Raw genomic sequence first — 18,995 nt, 5'->3', positions numbered from 1 at the left:
GCGTGCGGGCTCATTTTGTGATGAACAGCCAAGGAATGGCAGCAGTAGGGAAATGAGACTAGAGGAGCTCACCTCCCTCCTACCTCCTCTTTGAAGATTTCCACATTCTGGGGAGAGGATAATGAAAATATTTTCCCTCCTCTATTACAGAGGTGCCAGTGGACAAAAAAAAAAATAATAAAAAAATAAAATAAAAAACCCAAATGGAAAAAAAAACAAACCCAAACAACAAAACAGTGATGGAGCATAATGCAATTGTGAGGCAGATGTTGGAGGGAGGGCAGGGTTTCTCCCTCGGACTGCAGTGGCCAAGAAGAGCTCAAATGAATGCAGGTACAGAGCAAAAGAATTATTCACAGGGGGCAGAGGGTGCCAAATCCCACCTCTGCAGCCCACAGCAAATTCCTTGTGTTTCCCCTCCTGTTTGCAGGAGGGGAATGCAGGTACAGAGCAAAAGAATTATTCACAGGGGGCAGAGGGTGCCAAATCCCACCTCTGCAGCCCACAGCAAATTCCTTGTGTTTCCCCTCCTGTTTGCCTTGCTTGGCGTGGCACCTCCTTCCACTCAAAAAGCACAGGCATAATTTTTTCTGTGCCTGCTCCACGTCCAAACCTGCTACAGAAGCCAGACTGACATCCCTGCCTGTGGAGAGAAGCCAAATGCATCCTTCTCCTCCACTTAGCTCTTTTGAATCCCTCCCCCCTTCACTTTTTCCCCAGACAGGTCATTTGGCACCGGCCAGTAATTCTGCAGCAGTGCTCAGTGGGGGAACCTCAGCAGAGGAGCTGCCCTGGGGGATTCCCATGTCCCCAGTAGGTCCTTGCACAGGGGTGCAGCCAGGCAGGCAGAGCAGTGGGAGCAAGAACAACCCTCCTGCCCTCCACAAATCATCCTGGGCTGGAGGACACAGCCCTCCTCTGGGACTGGGAAATCAGGGCTTGGATTACAGCTGGTAGTAGGGAAGCTTGGCATCCTTGTATGTAGTTTCAGCCAAATGAGGGACCTCCAGGTCAGAACTGACCACAACAGAGGCAGAAGGTGTTCAGTGACAGCAACATTTTCACACATGGTGCAAACATCAAAGCAGGAGGGTTCTTGCTCCATCCCAGCCACAGGCAAATGCAGTTACATCTGTCATTGTAGGTACCAACAGTTACAGTTAAGGCTGTTTAATTTTTTTCCATTTACTCTCCTGTTTTCTGTTGCTGTTGCTTCTCAATAACAAAATACTTCACTTGAGATCCTCTATGTTTATTCTTTGCCTTAGGGTGAATTCTGCAGCTCTTCCTGGTTTTAGCTGTTTGGTTTGTTTTTTTTGTTGATTTCCTTTTTTTCCAAGGACAGCAAAATGTCCCAGCCTTTTGGAGTTTTGCATTAGTGTCGCTAATGCTAAAAATTGGCTTCAGCAGCTGTCAGTTTTAACCCTTTCATACATAATACTTAGTATTTTACCATTTAGGAGTGTTCACGTTTGCTTTTTGGGGGAAGGAGCATGGAATTTGGCAGACTCACAGTACCAGAGGGGGCAAGTTATTGTTTTCTGTCCCCGGTGAAACATCTTTAGGTGCAGCCACTTTGCGGCGTTGCTCTTTGCACACCCTCAGTGAAGTCCTGCACATGCCATGCTGCAAAAAATCCCATCCCCAAACACAAAACAGACTCTGAGTTTCCAAGAAGAGCCAGTGACCATCCCCTTTTGACCCCGAGCTGGTTTGGAAGCCACAAGATGGCCGGGTGTTTTACTCGCTGCTCTTTCACCAACCGGCACGAATAATTCTGTGAACTTCACAGCCCTTATTACCGAGCACGGCCTAATAATGTCATCTCAGGAGGCAAGTAATTGCTGTAATTAAGAGGTTGCACAAGGTCACTTGAGGCAGGGCTGGGAATACAAGCTTTTGTCTCTCACCCCGTTGCTGCACCCTACGAATATGAACGCTGCAGCCTCACGCTGTCCGCTACCGTCAGGCCCAGTTCCCTTTCTAACCCAGCAATACCAGTCTGGAGTGACACCAGCAAAAGTGGCTTTCAATTTCCTTTCTCCTTTCCCTGCCCAGGAAGCCTCCTGTTTTATAGAAATGGTTTGAAGTCGGTGAGTTTTGTGTTGGTGATTTATTGAGGAGGAGGAAGGAAGAGCATATGGCAGGAGGAGCTGATTATCCCGAATTGCTGCCCTTGTTTTGAGACATCTGCAATGGTTTTCAATGATAAATACTTTATGCTGCACATGAAAAATATTTTTTGTACTGCCCAAAATGTATAAGCCCTTTCCTATCAGGCCCTTGTACAGACACATGTATGGGAAACGAGCATCACATTCCATGGACTTCATTCATAGGGGCTTTTCCTAATTTTTGATATCTCAGTTTTGCCCCTTTCAGGCAGTTTGAAGCGTGTGGCTGCTCGTCTGTCATCTGTGTGTCACTTCATTTATGGGAGAGCATGTTCTGCAGCAATGAGGGAGGATGAGGAGAGAAAACCCTGTGCCTGGCATCACCTCTCTTCCACTTCTCTCCAGCTGATGGAGCAGATGAGAGATGCGGTGAGTTACATAAATGTAGGAACCAGAAACTTAATGAAATGGCTCTAAATGTGACAGCGTTCATGAAAAGATTAATTACCAGGAGTAAAGGGGGAAGGATGCCAGGAATTGATAGGATTGGTACCAATACCAAAAGCCTGCTGTGCTAGCAGAGCCATAATATGCAGTCCTAATCTGTGGGCCTATTGTTTTTCTTACAGAAACAACAGGCTTCAGCCAATGATATAAAAGGGGCTACATTACAGTTTCTGCAGGAAAAACAACAACAGCCATTAGGAATAATTACCTTAAGACAAATCTGCAATCGGAACGTGGCACACACTAATATCCTCCCAAGAATGAGTCTCTGGGAAGAGAGGGACTGCTGCTGTATTTATCCCAGTGGTGGCACAAATGAAGGGAGAGAATTAGAAAGAAGAAAGTGGGAGAGAGTGAGAAACAAAGCGAGACCTGGACAGAAAGAGTGAGAGAAGGAAATGGCAGGTTTGCCCGGCGGTGACTGCTCTGTGCTCTCTTCCCTGGCACGAATGTGTCAGAGGATGTGGGCTGATGTCTCCCTGCTTGCACTCTCCCTGTGTGATTTCCAAATACGTATGGATTTGGATTTGCTGGTTAGGCCCTCAATTTGCCAGGCAGTAATTAATTATGAGGAAGGGCAGCAAAGAATCAAACCCAGAAACTCTCTTAAATGAGATCATTATTACTGTTCTCTACAAAGACCTGCCCTCGCTACTTCCCCTGAGGCAAAGGAGTCTATATTTTTAATTTGTTCTTGCCCATCTTCTCTCCTTGGCAGAATTGATGTCTCTGACATATGAAATCACCAACTAACCCGTGGCAGGATAAAAATGAAAAAGCTCCATTTTGCAGTGGGATTAGACGAACACATTTGACTAATGGCAATTTCCTGCTGCATTTTCTGTTGACTGTGATTGTGCAAAAACTTTAAACTCAAATTTCAGATGACTGGAGACACTGAGAACATTGTGTTAACTCCCAGTACAATGAGGCTTTACAGGATGCTGCCAAACACATCTTTAGACAGCATTTTGGTCTATTTTCATGTGTAAATATATTGCATATTTTGATACATACAAATCTGATGCACTTTCTTTTTGATCACCATGTGCCTGTGTGCTGATCAGTATTGCATTTTAACTGTAATAACAACATATAAAATAGACATAAAAGCCAATTTAATTTTATAGGTAGACATATAAATGACTATGTAAACAAGGACCTCATCTATATGGCTCTGTGCAAATGAATATATCAGGGTGTAGAAGTCTCTATAAAGACATCTGCCACCATCTGTAAAGGAGACTACTTGATGCAAGAGAAATAGAGATAGATAACCAAACAACTATCTCTTGAAAAGGATGTATCTATAGCTATCCTAATTGAAAGAAGAAATACACAACATTCTGTAACATCTACAGTGTTAATACATAACATATGGTGTCTGTTTCACATGCTAATAGTGACTTTTTAATTTGAAGTCAGCCCCAATGAACTTAAATCCGTGCTGTCTCCAGGATTAATTATGAGTACTAGACTGTGATACCAAGCCTCTCTTCTTGATAAGCTTTATAAACCAGGTTTGCACACAGGATAAAATAGCTCCTGAGGGCTGCCACATTTAACCTATAGACAACCTGCTGGTACATCTTTTGAAGGAAGCAAGCAACTTGATAGCAAGGTACTTGGTTCTATCATCAGGGCATGGGCATTACCAGAGTGAGAAACATGGCATTTGTGGATGTTGACATTAATTCCTGAGCCTCAGATACTTATTTAGCATACCCTGGAAAATGCTTTATTTAATATGCAAACTTGACTTGAAAAGCAGGGAGACAGGTCCAAATGGAGTGAAGTGTCATGAGGTCCATGGCTTTCATGTTAACCAATATTCTTCTGTACTTGCACTGCTTCTTCAGCCCCATGTGTTTGGGAGCTTCTCCTAGTGGTGGTTCTCTGGGCTGGGATACTGAGGGACAGGAAAACACAAGTGATACACATGGGTTGGCCTGAAGGTCCATCTAGTAGAGATGCCTAGAAAAAAAACATAAAAACAAGGCCACACTGATCACCTCTGTTCTCTGTAGCACTGGGTCAGAGGCTGTATCTTTTTTTTTGCCTTGGCTGGTGCTCACTGCACGAAGTTGTCTCCAGCTTTCTCAACCTGTTTGTGCTCTGATTTCCACAGAGGAGGGAGGGGTTCCCTGCCAGTGAGAGCTCTCGCTGGCCCGGGGCAATTTCATAGCAGTACAAAAGCCCTTGGTGTCACTTTAAATAGGTTTAGGTGCAAAGATCAGAGTCTATCCTAAGCACAGCTATAATGTTCTTCCTCGGAGAAAACAGCTTCTTGATGCCCATGAGGATCCTGCTGTGGTGAAGACATTAGAGCTAGTTTTTCTCCTAAATACACGTGCTAGGATGCTCAGGTGGCTGCAAGTTCATCTTCTCCTCCTTGGGAAATAGTCTGGCTTAAAGAATTGAAACTTCCTTTTCCTGATTCTCTTTTATTAACCTCAGGTTTTTAAATAACTGAAACATATATTTAAAGTGGTTTTCAAGGTCACTGGAAAACTACATTTTTGAAGTGTCAGTAGCAAATAACCAACTTTCCAACCACAGAAATGAAGATATTTATTTTTGAACCTGTGAAACTGGTGATAAACCCAAGCTATTTACATTAGTTTGAAATCTCTTTTCCTGGTTTTGGCCAACCATGGCCCTTCTGCAGCTACTTTCCCCTCCAGATAATTTGCCATTCCCACTGCAGTGTAAATTCTCCTGCAGACAGTAATGCGGTGGCTGCCAGCCCGGCCACCAAAATGGCCCCGTCTCACAAGCTAAGTCGGATCAGCCTGAGACAGGATTTTCCTGACTCAAACTGTCTGTTAGGACTGTGGAACCCAGGGGGAGAGGGATCTCCGGGGGTGACATTCACATCTGGGGTTTGGTATGAAGCTATTGCCCCCCGCCTGGCCAGTGCCTGATGCTGTGGTATTGCCTGCAACCATCTTTCCAGAGAAACAGAAACAATCACCAACCCAGAAGAATTTTCGTGTGAACTGATGTGTTTATCTGTCATGTCCTGGCTAAATTCCAGCAAGGACTACATGACATCCTGCCTCTGTTAATTGTGTTTCATCCACATAAATTCTCCTGCAACCTCAACCAGGAAGGATTGTCTTCATTATTCCTTCTCTAGCAGCTCTTGCACTGGGTTGCTGCATTCAGGAGCAGCTACTGAGACAAGAATGTTTCAGTTACGAGTGATCAGTACTGCAAATTCTCCAGATTTTATGATGACTCTTAGGATTTTTAGCACTTTTTCTAAAGCCTCAGCTGCTGGAGCCATTATGAAGCACAAGGATCTCAGTTTTCATGTTTCTAAGTAAGTGGCTAACCCTTGTAGTTGAAAACACGAGGCATGTTTACCCTAGAGGCTGAGAAGCCAGATGGTGGATAAAGAAAATGTAACAATTTTGGGTTTTAATCTCATGATTTTTTAAGCCAATCTCATAATTTTGGGGAGCTGGACTCAGTTTGTGAATGTTTGCAGTTGGCAATACTGACTGATCTCAATGTATCTCTTGTTTATCAAACAGGAGTGCCGCAGAGCTTAATTAATTGCTGATTTAATTCATGTTTGCCAAAAGCTTTGAAATCCTTGGTTTCATTGAGTTCCTTTTAGGACAGAACACAATTTCCAATGTTAAATCTGCTCAGATTTGCTACTCGGTAGCCAGCAGTCCAGTTTAGCTGGTGAAATGCTTTTCTGCAGCATTCTTGCTGAGGAAACTTTGAAGACTGCAATCCCTGGAGACAGAGGTACCACCATGCCTGATGACCAGATGAACAGTGTCTTTCCAGTGAGCTCTTGGGGACAAAACTAGACAATCATGAGTCATGTTCACACTCAGTTTGGGGGGAGAACACCCAGCAGCACCCATGTAGGACAGGGACTCATGCAAGGGTCTTCCAACACCATTGGAGAAGTCATGTTATCATCCTATTGCAACCCAAATGCAGGCTTCATATCCAGATACTTATATGACATGAATTTATCACTGCTTTGAAAATATTTCTGTAGAATAACCCTTCACTAGACATCTGAGAAAAAAGGACAAGCTTTGCTCAGACTGGGTTTGTTTCCTCCCAGGGCCATGCATGCAGCTGGGACATGGAAAATGGTGTGTCATGCAGTAAAATAAGGTGCCTCACTCTAGGCCTGGTGAGAATGTCTTTTAAGCCAAAATAATGCTGGGTCTTATTTACTTGACAGCTCAGACATTAATTTAAGACAGGCACAAATGAATCACCAGCCACGTTATAGTTGCCTCGTTGGAATCCCTCTGCTATAATCTCATAGTTTTTTCACCTAATTAATTTCCCCTTTCCTTGCACCAGTGTTTCATGAGTGTATCTTGTTTGGAGGAGATTAAGAGTCACACACTTCATTAGTAAGGTGTAAATTATCAGAGAGACCCTCTCCATCCACCTGCTTAATTGGGTTAATGAAGCATCTCTACGGGCCCTGGTAAGACAGCACTGCTCACAGTTCCCTGCAGGTGTTACCAGGGCTGTTTGGTAAATAGATGGAGACCTTAAAGTTCCCACCTTTGTGCTTTTTGAGAGTTGCAGGCATTCATTAAAAAGAAAAAAGGAAGGAAAAAACCTGAAGTTGACACAAATGGCAAGATAAAACGTTCTTGTCTGTAAAATTACAGTAATAAGTATCGCTTAAATCAGTCTGTATCAGAACTTATGGCTAATTCCTAATTAACACAAATTCCTGTTTTTTTCTCTACCTAAAATACCCAGACTGCACTACTATGGCACACAGAGAAATGCTATTTCTGTTCAGTTAAATGGTTAAACAGGTATGGAGGTCATAACAATGCAAGAGTAAAAACGGGGTGCACTTTCAGTCTCCAGTCATGCCATTTGGGGTGAAGCCAGAGAGGTAAGTGCCCCTCAGTCCTGCCAGAGCTGATTCCATATGGAAACCAAGTCCCTTTATCCTTGCACATCCCTGTCTCTGGTTGGTTTTTGGAGACTATTCTTGCAAGGGAAAGTGATGAAACTCGTATCAGGTGCATACAGCACCATTACAGCACATCCCCCGAACGGGAAATTTTGAGTTGATATTAGAGATGATTTGCTCTGTGACTCTCAGCTCAGCAAGTCACGCTCTTCTGATCTGGTACAGAAATACAACGTGATGACTCATGGGCACTGAGGACAATCGGGGCCTGCCTTGATGTCACCTGTGGGGTGAGATGAGCTCAGCACTGCTGAAACCCAACCCTGCTGCAGAGCAAGGGCAAAGCCTCCCGATCGCTGACGCTCTACCGACGCTCGCGAGCAAGTCGTTGAGCTCCGACTCGTGCGGCCAGAAACAAACCCACCAGCAGTCCCGAGCCTCCAGCGAAGGGACAATTTGTGCCCAGAAAACGAGGAGAAAGGCTGTGGGTAAATTGTTTGTCACAAATGATTCGCCCAGCTCTACCTGACAGAGCAGCATTCCGCGTTTGATCTCCGCCAGCGACTGTCGCGGGAATCAAAGGCAGTTTTGTCAGGGGATTAAGTGCAGGAGATGTCGTCGAGAACTACATTAAAGATAAGAAATCCAGAGTGTGGCCCAAAGTGCCTAATCCCAGAACAACTAGTGAATTATTAAGTTGGTCATTTGACAGAAGGAGGAAAAAAAAAAGAAAAAAATCCAACTGTTTTTGGCCTAAAAAGAGGTTTCTCTTAAAATACAGCGGTTGCATAATGAGAAAGCAACGTGCGGTTCCAGCGTGAGAGCTGGGCTCCTGTGCCAGCCACTGCAGCTATGGAGAGATGGCAGGAAACCAGCAGGTCCCAAGGGCTGCCCCTTTTCCCAGGTGTAGGATTTTCAACCACCAGCTCCAGCTGCCTGGGGAGAAAGCACAGTTTTGAGGTATTAACAGCAACTGGCTTTCAGAGGCTTGAGATATGCCTGAGACACCCGGCTGATCCCAAACCCAACCCACAGGAGGTCTACCCTACCTCTGCCTTGTTGGTAAAACAGGGATGATGAGATTTCCCTTTTTGCCAGGAGTACATAATCATTTTGTAGCTCCTCTGCTCGTGCCATGTTGCCCAAGGCAGCTGGAGCTTGTACAGCAAAACACATTATCAAAATGCTGTTGGGAAACCAAAACAGACATAGGATGGTGCAACCCATGTCAGGCCTGGTGGTGGCTTGAAGACATAGGAAGGAGGTGTTTGGAAACAGCCTTGGGAACACCCTGCTGGGATGGCCACTGCAGCAATCTCACTGGAAATCAGTTACTTCATTAAAAACTGCTCCAGTTCCCAAAATATTATCTCCTGTCTTGTTCCTACCCAGCACAGGGCAAAAGAAAGGTGATGGCTGCCATCATTTAGTGTGAGTCATGGCAAGCACAGGGTGGTGAAGACAGGAGAAGGTTCAGCAATTAGAGAAGAAAGCGAACAGGCAGGTCTCAGCACTGGAAATGCTGGATTTTGAGACAAAGAGCCTCCTACAAGCACCAGAGTGTCTGTGTAGGCAACTGACCATGGGGATGAATATGAGAAAATAGAAATCTTCACAGTCCCATGGGGAAAAGGAAAGAGGAGTGAGTGAAACACCATCTCCAGAAATCCTGCCAGGCATCTTGGAGCAGCTGATAAAGGTATTTGATGAGCTGCAGGAACCCCAGCAGAATGAGATGTTGTTTGTGACACAAAATTGAGAGGACAGGAGGTGAGAGGTACTTGAATTACAGAGGTGGGAACTGAGGCATCGTGATGTTGCCTTGCAGACATCACCAAGTCCCTGATCAGGAACAGGCTCAGCTGTAAGACATGGCCAGGGCACAGGACAGGGTGCCTGAGGTGCAGAACCAACCCCACAGCAATAATTTCCACTAGGAAAGGCAGAATCAGGGTCACATGTGTGACATAGAGCACAAAGGAAAAACACTAGGCAGGAGTGGTGGGGAACAGAGTCTCTTAATGCCTCAATGCCACCACTACTGGGACATGAGAACTGAAGATGCAGTGAAGAGGAAAACAGGTGAACCAAGCTCGGGTTTGTTTACTGACACCTCTCTGCTTGGGTACTCAAGCCTTGCAGTCCTCTGCCACCCTTTGGCAACAGCACAGTCATGTCTGCCTTGCATCCCTCCCTTTTATCTCTTTTTTTGGTAACTCAGCTGTCTAGCAGCTCTTCCATAACAATGGCACCCTCGTGCCTGTCCTCACTGAAAGCAAATGACTTACAAATAAGCTCAACTTCCCACCACATTAGGGTGAGAGGCTGTAAATCATCACTCTGTACATGAAGATTTGCTTTGGTGAAAGTTCTAGTGAAGCATCTATCCTGCTCAGCTTCCAATACCTGGGGAGTGACTTTTCATTAGGGCTTGTAGTGATAGGACCAGGGGGAATGGCTTTAAACTGGAAGGGGGATGATTGAGGTTAGGTATTGGGAAGAAATTTTTAACCACGAAGGTGGTGAGACCCTGGCCCAGGTTGCCCAGAGAAGCTGTGGCTGCCCCATCCCTGGCAGTGTTGAAGGGCAGGTTGGATGGGGCTTGGGGATGATGAGATTTCCCTTTTTGCCAGGAGTACATAATCATTTTGTAGCTCCTCTGCTCGTGCCATGTTGCCCAAGGCAGCTGGAGCTTGTACAGCAAAACACATTATCAAAATGCTGTTGGGAAACCAAAACAGACATAGGATGGTGCAACCCATGTCAGGCCTGGTGGTGGCTTGAAGACATAGGAAGGAGGTGTTTGGAAACAGCCTTGGGAACACCCTGCTGGGATGGCCACTGCAGCAATCTCACTGGAAATCAGTTACTTCATTAAAAACTGCTCCAGTTCCCAAAATATTATCTCCTGTCTTGTTCCTACCCAGCACAGGGCAAAAGAAAGGTGATGGCTGCCATCATTTAGTGTGAGTCATGGCAAGCACAGGGTGGTGAAGACAGGAGAAGGTTCAGCAATTAGAGAAGAAAGCGAACAGGCAGGTCTCAGCACTGGAAATGCTGGATTTTGAGACAAAGAGCCTCCTACAAGCACCAGAGTGTCTGTGTAGGCAACTGACCATGGGGATGAATATGAGAAAATAGAAATCTTCACAGTCCCATGGGGAAAAGGAAAGAGGAGTGAGTGAAACACCATCTCCAGAAATCCTGCCAGGCATCTTGGAGCAGCTGATAAAGGTATTTGATGAGCTGCAGGAACCCCAGCAGAATGAGATGTTGTTTGTGACACAAAATTGAGAGGACAGGAGGTGAGAGGTACTTGAATTACAGAGGTGGGAACTGAGGCATCGTGATGTTGCCTTGCAGACATCACCAAGTCCCTGATCAGGAACAGGCTCAGCTGTAAGACATGGCCAGGGCACAGGACAGGGTGCCTGAGGAGCAGAACCAACCCCACAGCAATAATTTCCACTAGGAAAGGCAGAATCAGGGTCACATGTGTGACATAGAGCACAAAGCAAAAACACTAGGCAGGAGTGGTGGGGAACAGAGTCTCTTAATGCCTCAATGCCACCACTACTGGGACATGAGAACTGAAGATGCAGTGAAGAGGAAAACAGGTGAACCAAGCTCGGGTTTGTTTACTGACACCTCTCTGCTTGGGTACTCAAGCCTTGCAGTCCTCTGCCACCCTTTGGCAACAACACAGTCATGTCTGCCTTGCATCCCTCCCTTTTATCTCTTTTTTTGGTAACTCAGCTGTCTAGCAGCTCTTCCATAACAATGGCACCCTCGTGCCTGTCCTCACTGAAAGCAAATGACTTACAAATAAGCTCAACTTCCCACCACATTAGGGTGAGAGGCTGTAAATCATCACTCTGTACATGAAGATTTGCTTTGGTGAAAGTTCTAGTGAAGCATCTATCCTGCTCAGCTTCCAATACCTGGGGAGTGACTTTTCATTAGGGCTTGTAGTGATAGGACCAGGGGGAATGGCTTTAAACTGGAAGGGGGATGATTGAGGTTAGGTATTGGGAAGAAATTTTTAACCACGAAGGTGGTGAGACCCTGGCCCAGGTTGCCCAGAGAAGCTGTGGCTGCCCCATCCCTGGCAGTGTTGAAAGGCAGGTTGGATGGGGCTTGGAGCAACCTGGGCTGGTGGGAGGTGTCCCTGCCCATGGCAGGGGGGTTGGAACTAGGTGATCTTTAAGGTCCCTCCCAGCCCAAACCAGTCTGGGATTCAATGATTCTATGCCTGCACCCCTGTTCTTTCCTCTCTTCTGGTTTGCACTTCTTCCAAACCTCTCAGCTGCTCTTGCCATGCTAGCACCTGGGCCAGGAATATGGGCTATTGGGAGAAGCCCCTTTCTTCCAACACCAAACAAGGAACTAAAATGGAAAATTACCCCTAAAACACTTCAGATCTCTTTCCAGCCCTCTGATTTTTCCTTATGGTTGAAAATAAACCAGTTTGCATTTACCTCTCTGCATCCTGTCCTGATGACATCTGGAAAAGGCTTCCAGCCACCTCAGGTGGTGGAGGCACCACTGACCACGTCCACTGGGACGCAATCAGGAGCTGAGATGTGCTGTAAACAGCAGCCCCCTGCATGAGTTGGGTGTTTTAAGGGGTTCAAGACTCAGTGTTAGCATATGCTAACCACTCTTTGCAGGGTGATCATTATGCAAATGCCTACAGTAAACAGGTGGGAAATTAGATCTAATCAGGACAACCCCCTCCCTCCCCTCTCCTGACACAGGGACGTTGACTCGATCGCATCACTCTCGGTACCAACCAAAAGAAGACTTAATTCCAGCCTGAAACCTCATTTTTTCATTTGTCCTTTTGTTGTCATGTATTTTGTTCCTTGCATAAGTCACTGGAAACCTAAGGGCAGCCTTGTGATTGCTTTAATTTTAAAACTCCCAGAACAGGCTGGTATGACTGGTCTAGAATTAACGCCGTTTGTGGATTTCTGTGATTTGAGGGCAAATAAAAAATGAGCACATCGTGCCTGGTCTCCAGGAGTAATTTGACTCTGTAGAATATCTAATCTCTGTCTATTAAATTCCAGAGTGAGTAACGAGGCTGTCTGCTAATACTGATGGGGACAGTTACAGTCACAGATTCCCAGTATGAGCCCATGAGCATCACTGGATTCTCTGATTATCAGGAGACCCACACGTCTGCCGGGGGGTCATGCAGCTGATTTCTGTCTCACACTCCCTCTCCCCATGCAGCTCAGCCCATCTCCTGCTTTTGCAACACCTCAGCTCCTCTGTGCCCAAGTGCCAGACACAACTGGTTGATTTGCCCCCTTGCTCCATCGAGGGGCTTTGACTGACATGGGAACACAAACCTCACAGCTCATCTCATCCAACCCACCTACATAAGAGCAGATGGGCTGAGGGAAGGCCTCTTTTTTGACCCTGCTGCCCCATCCCCTGGTCTGTCTCCTGGTCTAATGGAAGGTGTCACTGTCCATGGCAGGGGGATTGGCAACAGATGGTCTTTATGGTCCTTCCCAACCCAAACCATGATTCTATGATAACTTTCATTGTTCTCTGTTGTCCAGTTTACATTAAACCTATTTTAACCTGACAACCTGGGTGCTGTTACCAGATGGATAAGCACATGCTTTGGACTTCCATATAATACTCTGCACTCACTGGCTATCCCTCCATCATCTCAACCTTCTCTTGGATAATGCCATACATTGACAGGACCCCCCAGATACCCTTCTGCCAGGTTCCCCACTCCTTGAGTTGCTTTCATGGCTCTTCCTGAGTCCTTTAGAATTTTCCACTTTCAGTTTCAAAGCAGCATTGAGACTGGACAACACTTCAGTAGACATCTCCTCTTTCACCTGATTTGGGGAATTTAAGGGTCTCAATGGCAATGTCCCTACCCTTGTCCTTCTGCTGACACAGGGTCAAAGCCTTTTGGGTTCCCACCAGATTCCATCACCCTTCTCACCATCCCACCACCTCCTCCAACCTCACAGCCATCAGGAGGGCTTAGCACCCTCTGACCCATGCATGGCCTGGCTTTCCAAACACCTTCCTCCTGCAGGGATGCCAAATTGCTCTGGTTATCCCTCCAGGTGCAGTTGCTCACCCTTTGCCATCCAGCCCTGCTTTTCTTTGCCAAACTCTCCATCCTCTGGGTGTCTCTGTCACTTCTCTCCCTTCACCAATTCTGGTGATTCAGTGTTGAACAGTTCTGCCTGCACAGTCTTTCACATTCCAATAAAAATGTTAAATAAAGCCCAGACCACATTGCCTTCTACAAGTGAGGCTGAACAAACACCCTCACAACTCCCCACACTGCTCGTTTGCAGCTCTGCAGCCCTCGGGGTGATACCCTCACCCATATCAGTCTCTGCTAACTCCCCAGATGAGCTGCCCCAGGGGGTGGCTCCAGTTATTTGCCTAATGGAGAGGAACCTATGGAGGTGCCCTAATGGAGATTATCCCCAGCAGTCAAACCTGTGGTCCCACACTCCTTGGAGAAGACATTGTGGCCCACAGGGTCCCCAAAAACCAGTGAGACACAACAGAGTGTTACCTGTTCTTCCACCATGATGGCACAAAGGGACCAGCTGACATGAATGGAGGGGCATTTTGCTTTTAACCTCAGGAGATTAATTGGCTTCACCTCTGCTCTAAACTGTGGCTGAGAGCACATGCAGTTTGTCACTTCTGAAGGTAATGATGCTACCTCAGCCTTCCAAATTTAATTACCAAGTAATTATACATCACGTACAAAGGCTTGGTCCTGGCAAGGGCTGAGTGTTCCCAGGAGGTATTTCATAGAATCACAGACTGGTTTGGGCTGGAAGGGACCTTCAAGATCACCTAGATCCAACCCCCCTGCCATGGGCAGGGACACCTCCCACCAGCCCAGGTTGCTCCAAGCCCCATCCAACCTGCCCTTCAACACTGCCAGGGATGGGGCAGCCACAGCTTCTCTGGGCCAGTATCATAGTGAAGAATTTCTTCCTCATGTCTAGCCTAAATCTTCCCTCTTCCAGTTTAAAACCTTATGAAAATTCCTCCCCACTTGAGACCAAGGAAGTTGTTTTCCCTGTAACCCTCAGGAGGAGTCCCCACAGGTGCCTCCAACTCCACATCTCCAACAGGCAAAACCAGAAACCAAGGTCAAGCCCCACAACGATGCAACGTGCAACCTCACACATGGGGACATCAGTGTCACTGGTCATCCATCTGTGGTCCCCAGACCACAAAAAACCATCCCCACATCTGTTTAAATGAAGAGCAGGGAAGGGACTGGGCCAAGGAAGATGCTTTCTTTTCAGCACATCCCATACTAAGAAGTATTTGCTGATAAGCTGATAATCAGGTGGCCTGGCCACCCCTGGTAGGTTGGACCATGCTGCTTAGGGAATATTTGATGGTGGAGTGTCTCCATTAGGAGTTTGTAATCCGCTATCACCGCATTTGAGAGCCATTTGGGTATAAGGAGATTTTTATTAATGGTTCATGAGCCTAAAATTCAAAATTGACTCTCAGAGCAGATTTTAACAGTTCGTGTGGCATTTGTATATTTAACTATCGCTCTGGCACCTCTTCTCCCTCCCCCAGCATCACTTCTGTTTGCTCTGCCCCAGAGCAGAGGTGCAGCAGTGGGAGCAGCAGCAGGAAACAATGGGAAGCACCAGCAGTTGGAACTGCCACGTGTGGTTTTCTTTTCCTCCCTTCCCTTCCCTTCCCTTCCCTTCCCTTCCCTTCCCTTCCCTTCCCTTCCCTTCAAGCTCCTATAGACACCCAGTTCTGCTCTCTGCCTGCCCCCGTGGGTGGGGAGAGGTGGGGAGGGGGCACATGCCTGGAGCCTGGGGACCCCTGGGTCCTGGAAGGGGGGAACAGAGGTGCCCCCGCCTCAGATGGCAGGTCCCAGCAGGGGCAGAGGGTGATGGGGGGCACAGCCACCCTGCCAGCACAGGGGCTACCTTCTGGGGTGTTGCCCCCCTGCCCCACATGGGGCTGAGGGAGGGGGGTCTGTCCTCCCTTGCCCTTTTGGAAATGGGGGAGGGAGTGAGGCTGGAGAGCCCTTCTACTGTCCCCACTCCCCTTTTAGTCCCCAAAACTCTGGGGGTTCAAGGACAAAAACCAAGCCCCAACACAAGCCCAGCCCTCCCAAAGCCAACCCCAAACCATCCCCATCCCCAGCGCTTCCAGCTCAGCACCTGTATCCATACCCAGCCTTCCCAACCCTCCCAGATCCAGACCTACTCCTCCCAAACCCATTCCCAACCTCCAGCCCTATTCCCACCACCACCCCAACCCTCAGGTAAGGGCAGTGCCAGGGCTGGGAGTGGGGGCTTCGGGAGGCCCCTGTTCCCACCTCCCCCAGCACCAGCTGGGGAAGGTCTGCTGTGAATCCCGAAATCCAGCTTTTTTTTCAGTCACTCTCTCCCATCTCCTTGGAAACAGGCAGTGCTCCCCAGCCCTAGGCTCCTCCTGGGAATGCCAACACCCCAAAACTTGTCCCAGTTTTGGGGCTCCCTAGATTGGCTCCCTGTTTTGAGGCTCCTTAGGCTGACTCAGCCTGGGGTGGGAGTGAAGCTGCCCCAGGGCGAGGGCTGATTACTGGGCAGACTGGGCAGTGTGGGCAAGGAGCAGGCAGGGAGTGGGAAGGGATCTCAGGCAAGGAGCAGGCAGAGAGTGGGAAGGGACCTCGGGCAAGGAGCAGGCAGAGAGTGGGAAGGGATCTCGGGCAAGGAGCAGGCAGGGAGTGGGAAGGGGACAACATGGAGGATAAGGCAGGGAGCAGGGAAGGATGAGGCAGGGAGTGGGAAGGGATCTCGGGCAAGGAGCAGGCAGGGAGCAGGCAGTCTGTAGGCAGGGGGCAGGCAGGTGAACTGGCAGGGAATCCGACAGGGAAGCAGACTAGGATCAGAGGGGGGGATCAGACAAGGAGCAGGCAGGACATGAGGCAGGGAGCAGGCACAGGAGCTGGAGGCAGCGTTTGAAGCAGCTCAGCTATGGTTGGGTTTTCTGATTTTTCAATTTGAGTGGGTTTTTTTATCTCCTGTGGGAAATGTCACCCTGCAGAACAGGGAAAGGAGTTGCTTAGATGTTTATTTTCAGGGAGTGAGGGGACACCTCAAACCAAACACCCTTTAATCAGCTCTTTGCCCCTAAATCCAGCTTTCCAACACTAAACTGATGCCATCCCCCTAGCTTTCCCCTCAATGGTATTGGATCCAGAATTGCCTCCTTCAACCCCCGGTTCAGAGGAAACAAATTCAGCCAGAAGGGAGATCTAAAACGTTCAAAAATGAAAAAGGAATTAAATTGCTCTTTATGTAATATTTTGGTTTTGCCAGCTCACCTCAGGATTTTGCCCTTTGCCCACACGAATGCCCATTAAAATTAAAATCAGAAACAACCAAGTAGAGAAAATGTGAGAAGTGCAAAAAGCCAGGGGAAATTCAGAGAAATCCCTGCCATGAATTAGCTTTTTTTTCTGATAAAAACAAGCATTGGATGGAGGAGCTCATCCCTAACACACAGGGAACTATTCAGGAAAGAAAAGTAAAAGATAAGATGGGAAAAGCAAAATGGGAAAAGAGGTTTTAAAGAGGCTTTAAAGAAAAAATAACCCAAAGCTCAGGAAACAAAGAGCTTTTGCAGGCAGGTGTGATGCTGCACCCCAGTTCAACAAGGACTTGCTTTTTCCAGGCGTATTTTGCTTGGATAATTTTTATTATTTTTTTGAAGGGAGGTTAAACTCTGTCAGTTTTAACTAAATCCATGGAGAAATGAAACTTTCCACACGCTGCTGCCTGGGAGCAGGAGGTGGAGGGGTCTGGCTGAGCCATCCCTGGCAACCCCAGGTCTCGGCTGCCTCACGCTTCCCAAACATTCCCTGCTTAGATCCTTCCCATTAAAAAAAAAATAAAATTAAAAAATGGGAAAAATCACTGACTGACAAGCCCTGACATGAAGCAGGGTAAGAACTCGCCTTCGTTCAGAGCTGGCTGATGTGTTTGTTTATTTTAAAGGCTGGTGTTGGCTGGCCATGGCTGGGGACATAAATGCCACGGTGGGATGGAGAGGGATTGCCAGTGTGTGAGGAGGGGGATAGTTCGGGATGCATGGACACAAAGCTAAGAAATGAGTGGAGAGGCACCGTGAAGGTGTTCGTGCTCTCCAGGTCTGCAGCAGGGTGATGGTGACCACACGGCTGTGGCCCCTGGTGACAAGCCCTGGGGGGACAGCTGGTGACAGGGAGCAGGATAATGGCAGGTGCTTTTTTTCCAGCCTTTCTCTCTTTTCCAGAGGTTCCTTTTCTGTGTCAAATCCAGAGGCCGGGGCTCAAGCGACCCAAGCGATGTGAGTGGGAAGGAGAGAGAGAGGAAAAAGAAGGACAGAGAAAGAGCCACCAAGAGTAGGGATGCTTGGGAAGGGCTTGATCCTGCACCATAGGGTGCTGTGGCTTCAAATCAGGGAATTATAGCTTAAAAACTTGTCCCACTCCATCCCCAGCACCTCCACTCGGATGATCCTGCCTGATCGCTCCCAGTTCGCCGCTTCTCCTCCCCAGTTCAGCCTGGAAACTTAGGGCTCCCCCCAAAAGCAACTGGGAACTCACACCTCCTGGGAGGGTTCGGAGCAAACACACCTCTCCCCATGAAAACATGTGGGAAAATGTCTTTTCCCCTACGGGAAAAGACCCCTACGGGTTGGGGGGGAAAGTCACGTTATCCAAGGTCTGTTCGCAAGCCAACAGGGTTTTTTGCTTTAAACAAATAATAAAAAGAATAATAATCAATAAAAATACCCCCCCTCCTCGTTTTGCTTCCTTCACCTGGGGGAGCTGCCAGCAAAACCCCCTTTGTCTCTGCCCTACAGAAGCTACCAGACCCTCCCAGCCCTGAGAAATCCCAGCGGCAGGCGGCATCGCCCCTCTCCGTCACTCGCCGGATGAGATTAAAATGGAAGACAACCATCAAGTGTGCTAGAACCATTTTAATATAATTATACATATCTGCCAAATCCAGGAGAGAGGGAGAGAAAGAAAAAAAAAAAAAAAAAGGTTTATGTGTATATATATCTTTTTTTTTTTTTTCTTTTTCTTTTCAGTTAACATCTGCAAGCATAAACGACAATGAATTTCTCGGTTTAAAATTCATTCAGGTCAAAGCAACTGCCCAAAGTCCTGTTGGGTTTGATGGTCACTGCCAGCATGGCCAGCAGGGACTGAGCTCCAGAGGAGTTTAATACCCTCGGGTGGGGTTTGTTGGCTTGGGGGGTTTGTTTGGTTGGTTTTTTTCTGTCTTTTCTCTTTCATTCAGAGACAGTTTGTTGTGAAAAGTTTCAGTGCAGTTCACCTTGGGTGAAAGGCGAGCATGTTTTTTGTGTTTTTTCTTCTTTTTTTTTTTTAATATATATATATATTTTAATTATTATTTTTTTTAAAAGTTGATAATAGG

Source organism: Chaetura pelagica, unplaced genomic scaffold (genome assembly GCF_000747805.2).
Source record: "Chaetura pelagica isolate M959 unplaced genomic scaffold, ChaPel_1.0 scaffold274, whole genome shotgun sequence".
NCBI classification, from domain to species: domain Eukaryota; kingdom Metazoa; phylum Chordata; class Aves; order Apodiformes; family Apodidae; genus Chaetura; species Chaetura pelagica.
The sequence above is the reverse complement of the archived record's forward strand: the minus strand, read 5'-3'. Positions refer to the sequence as shown.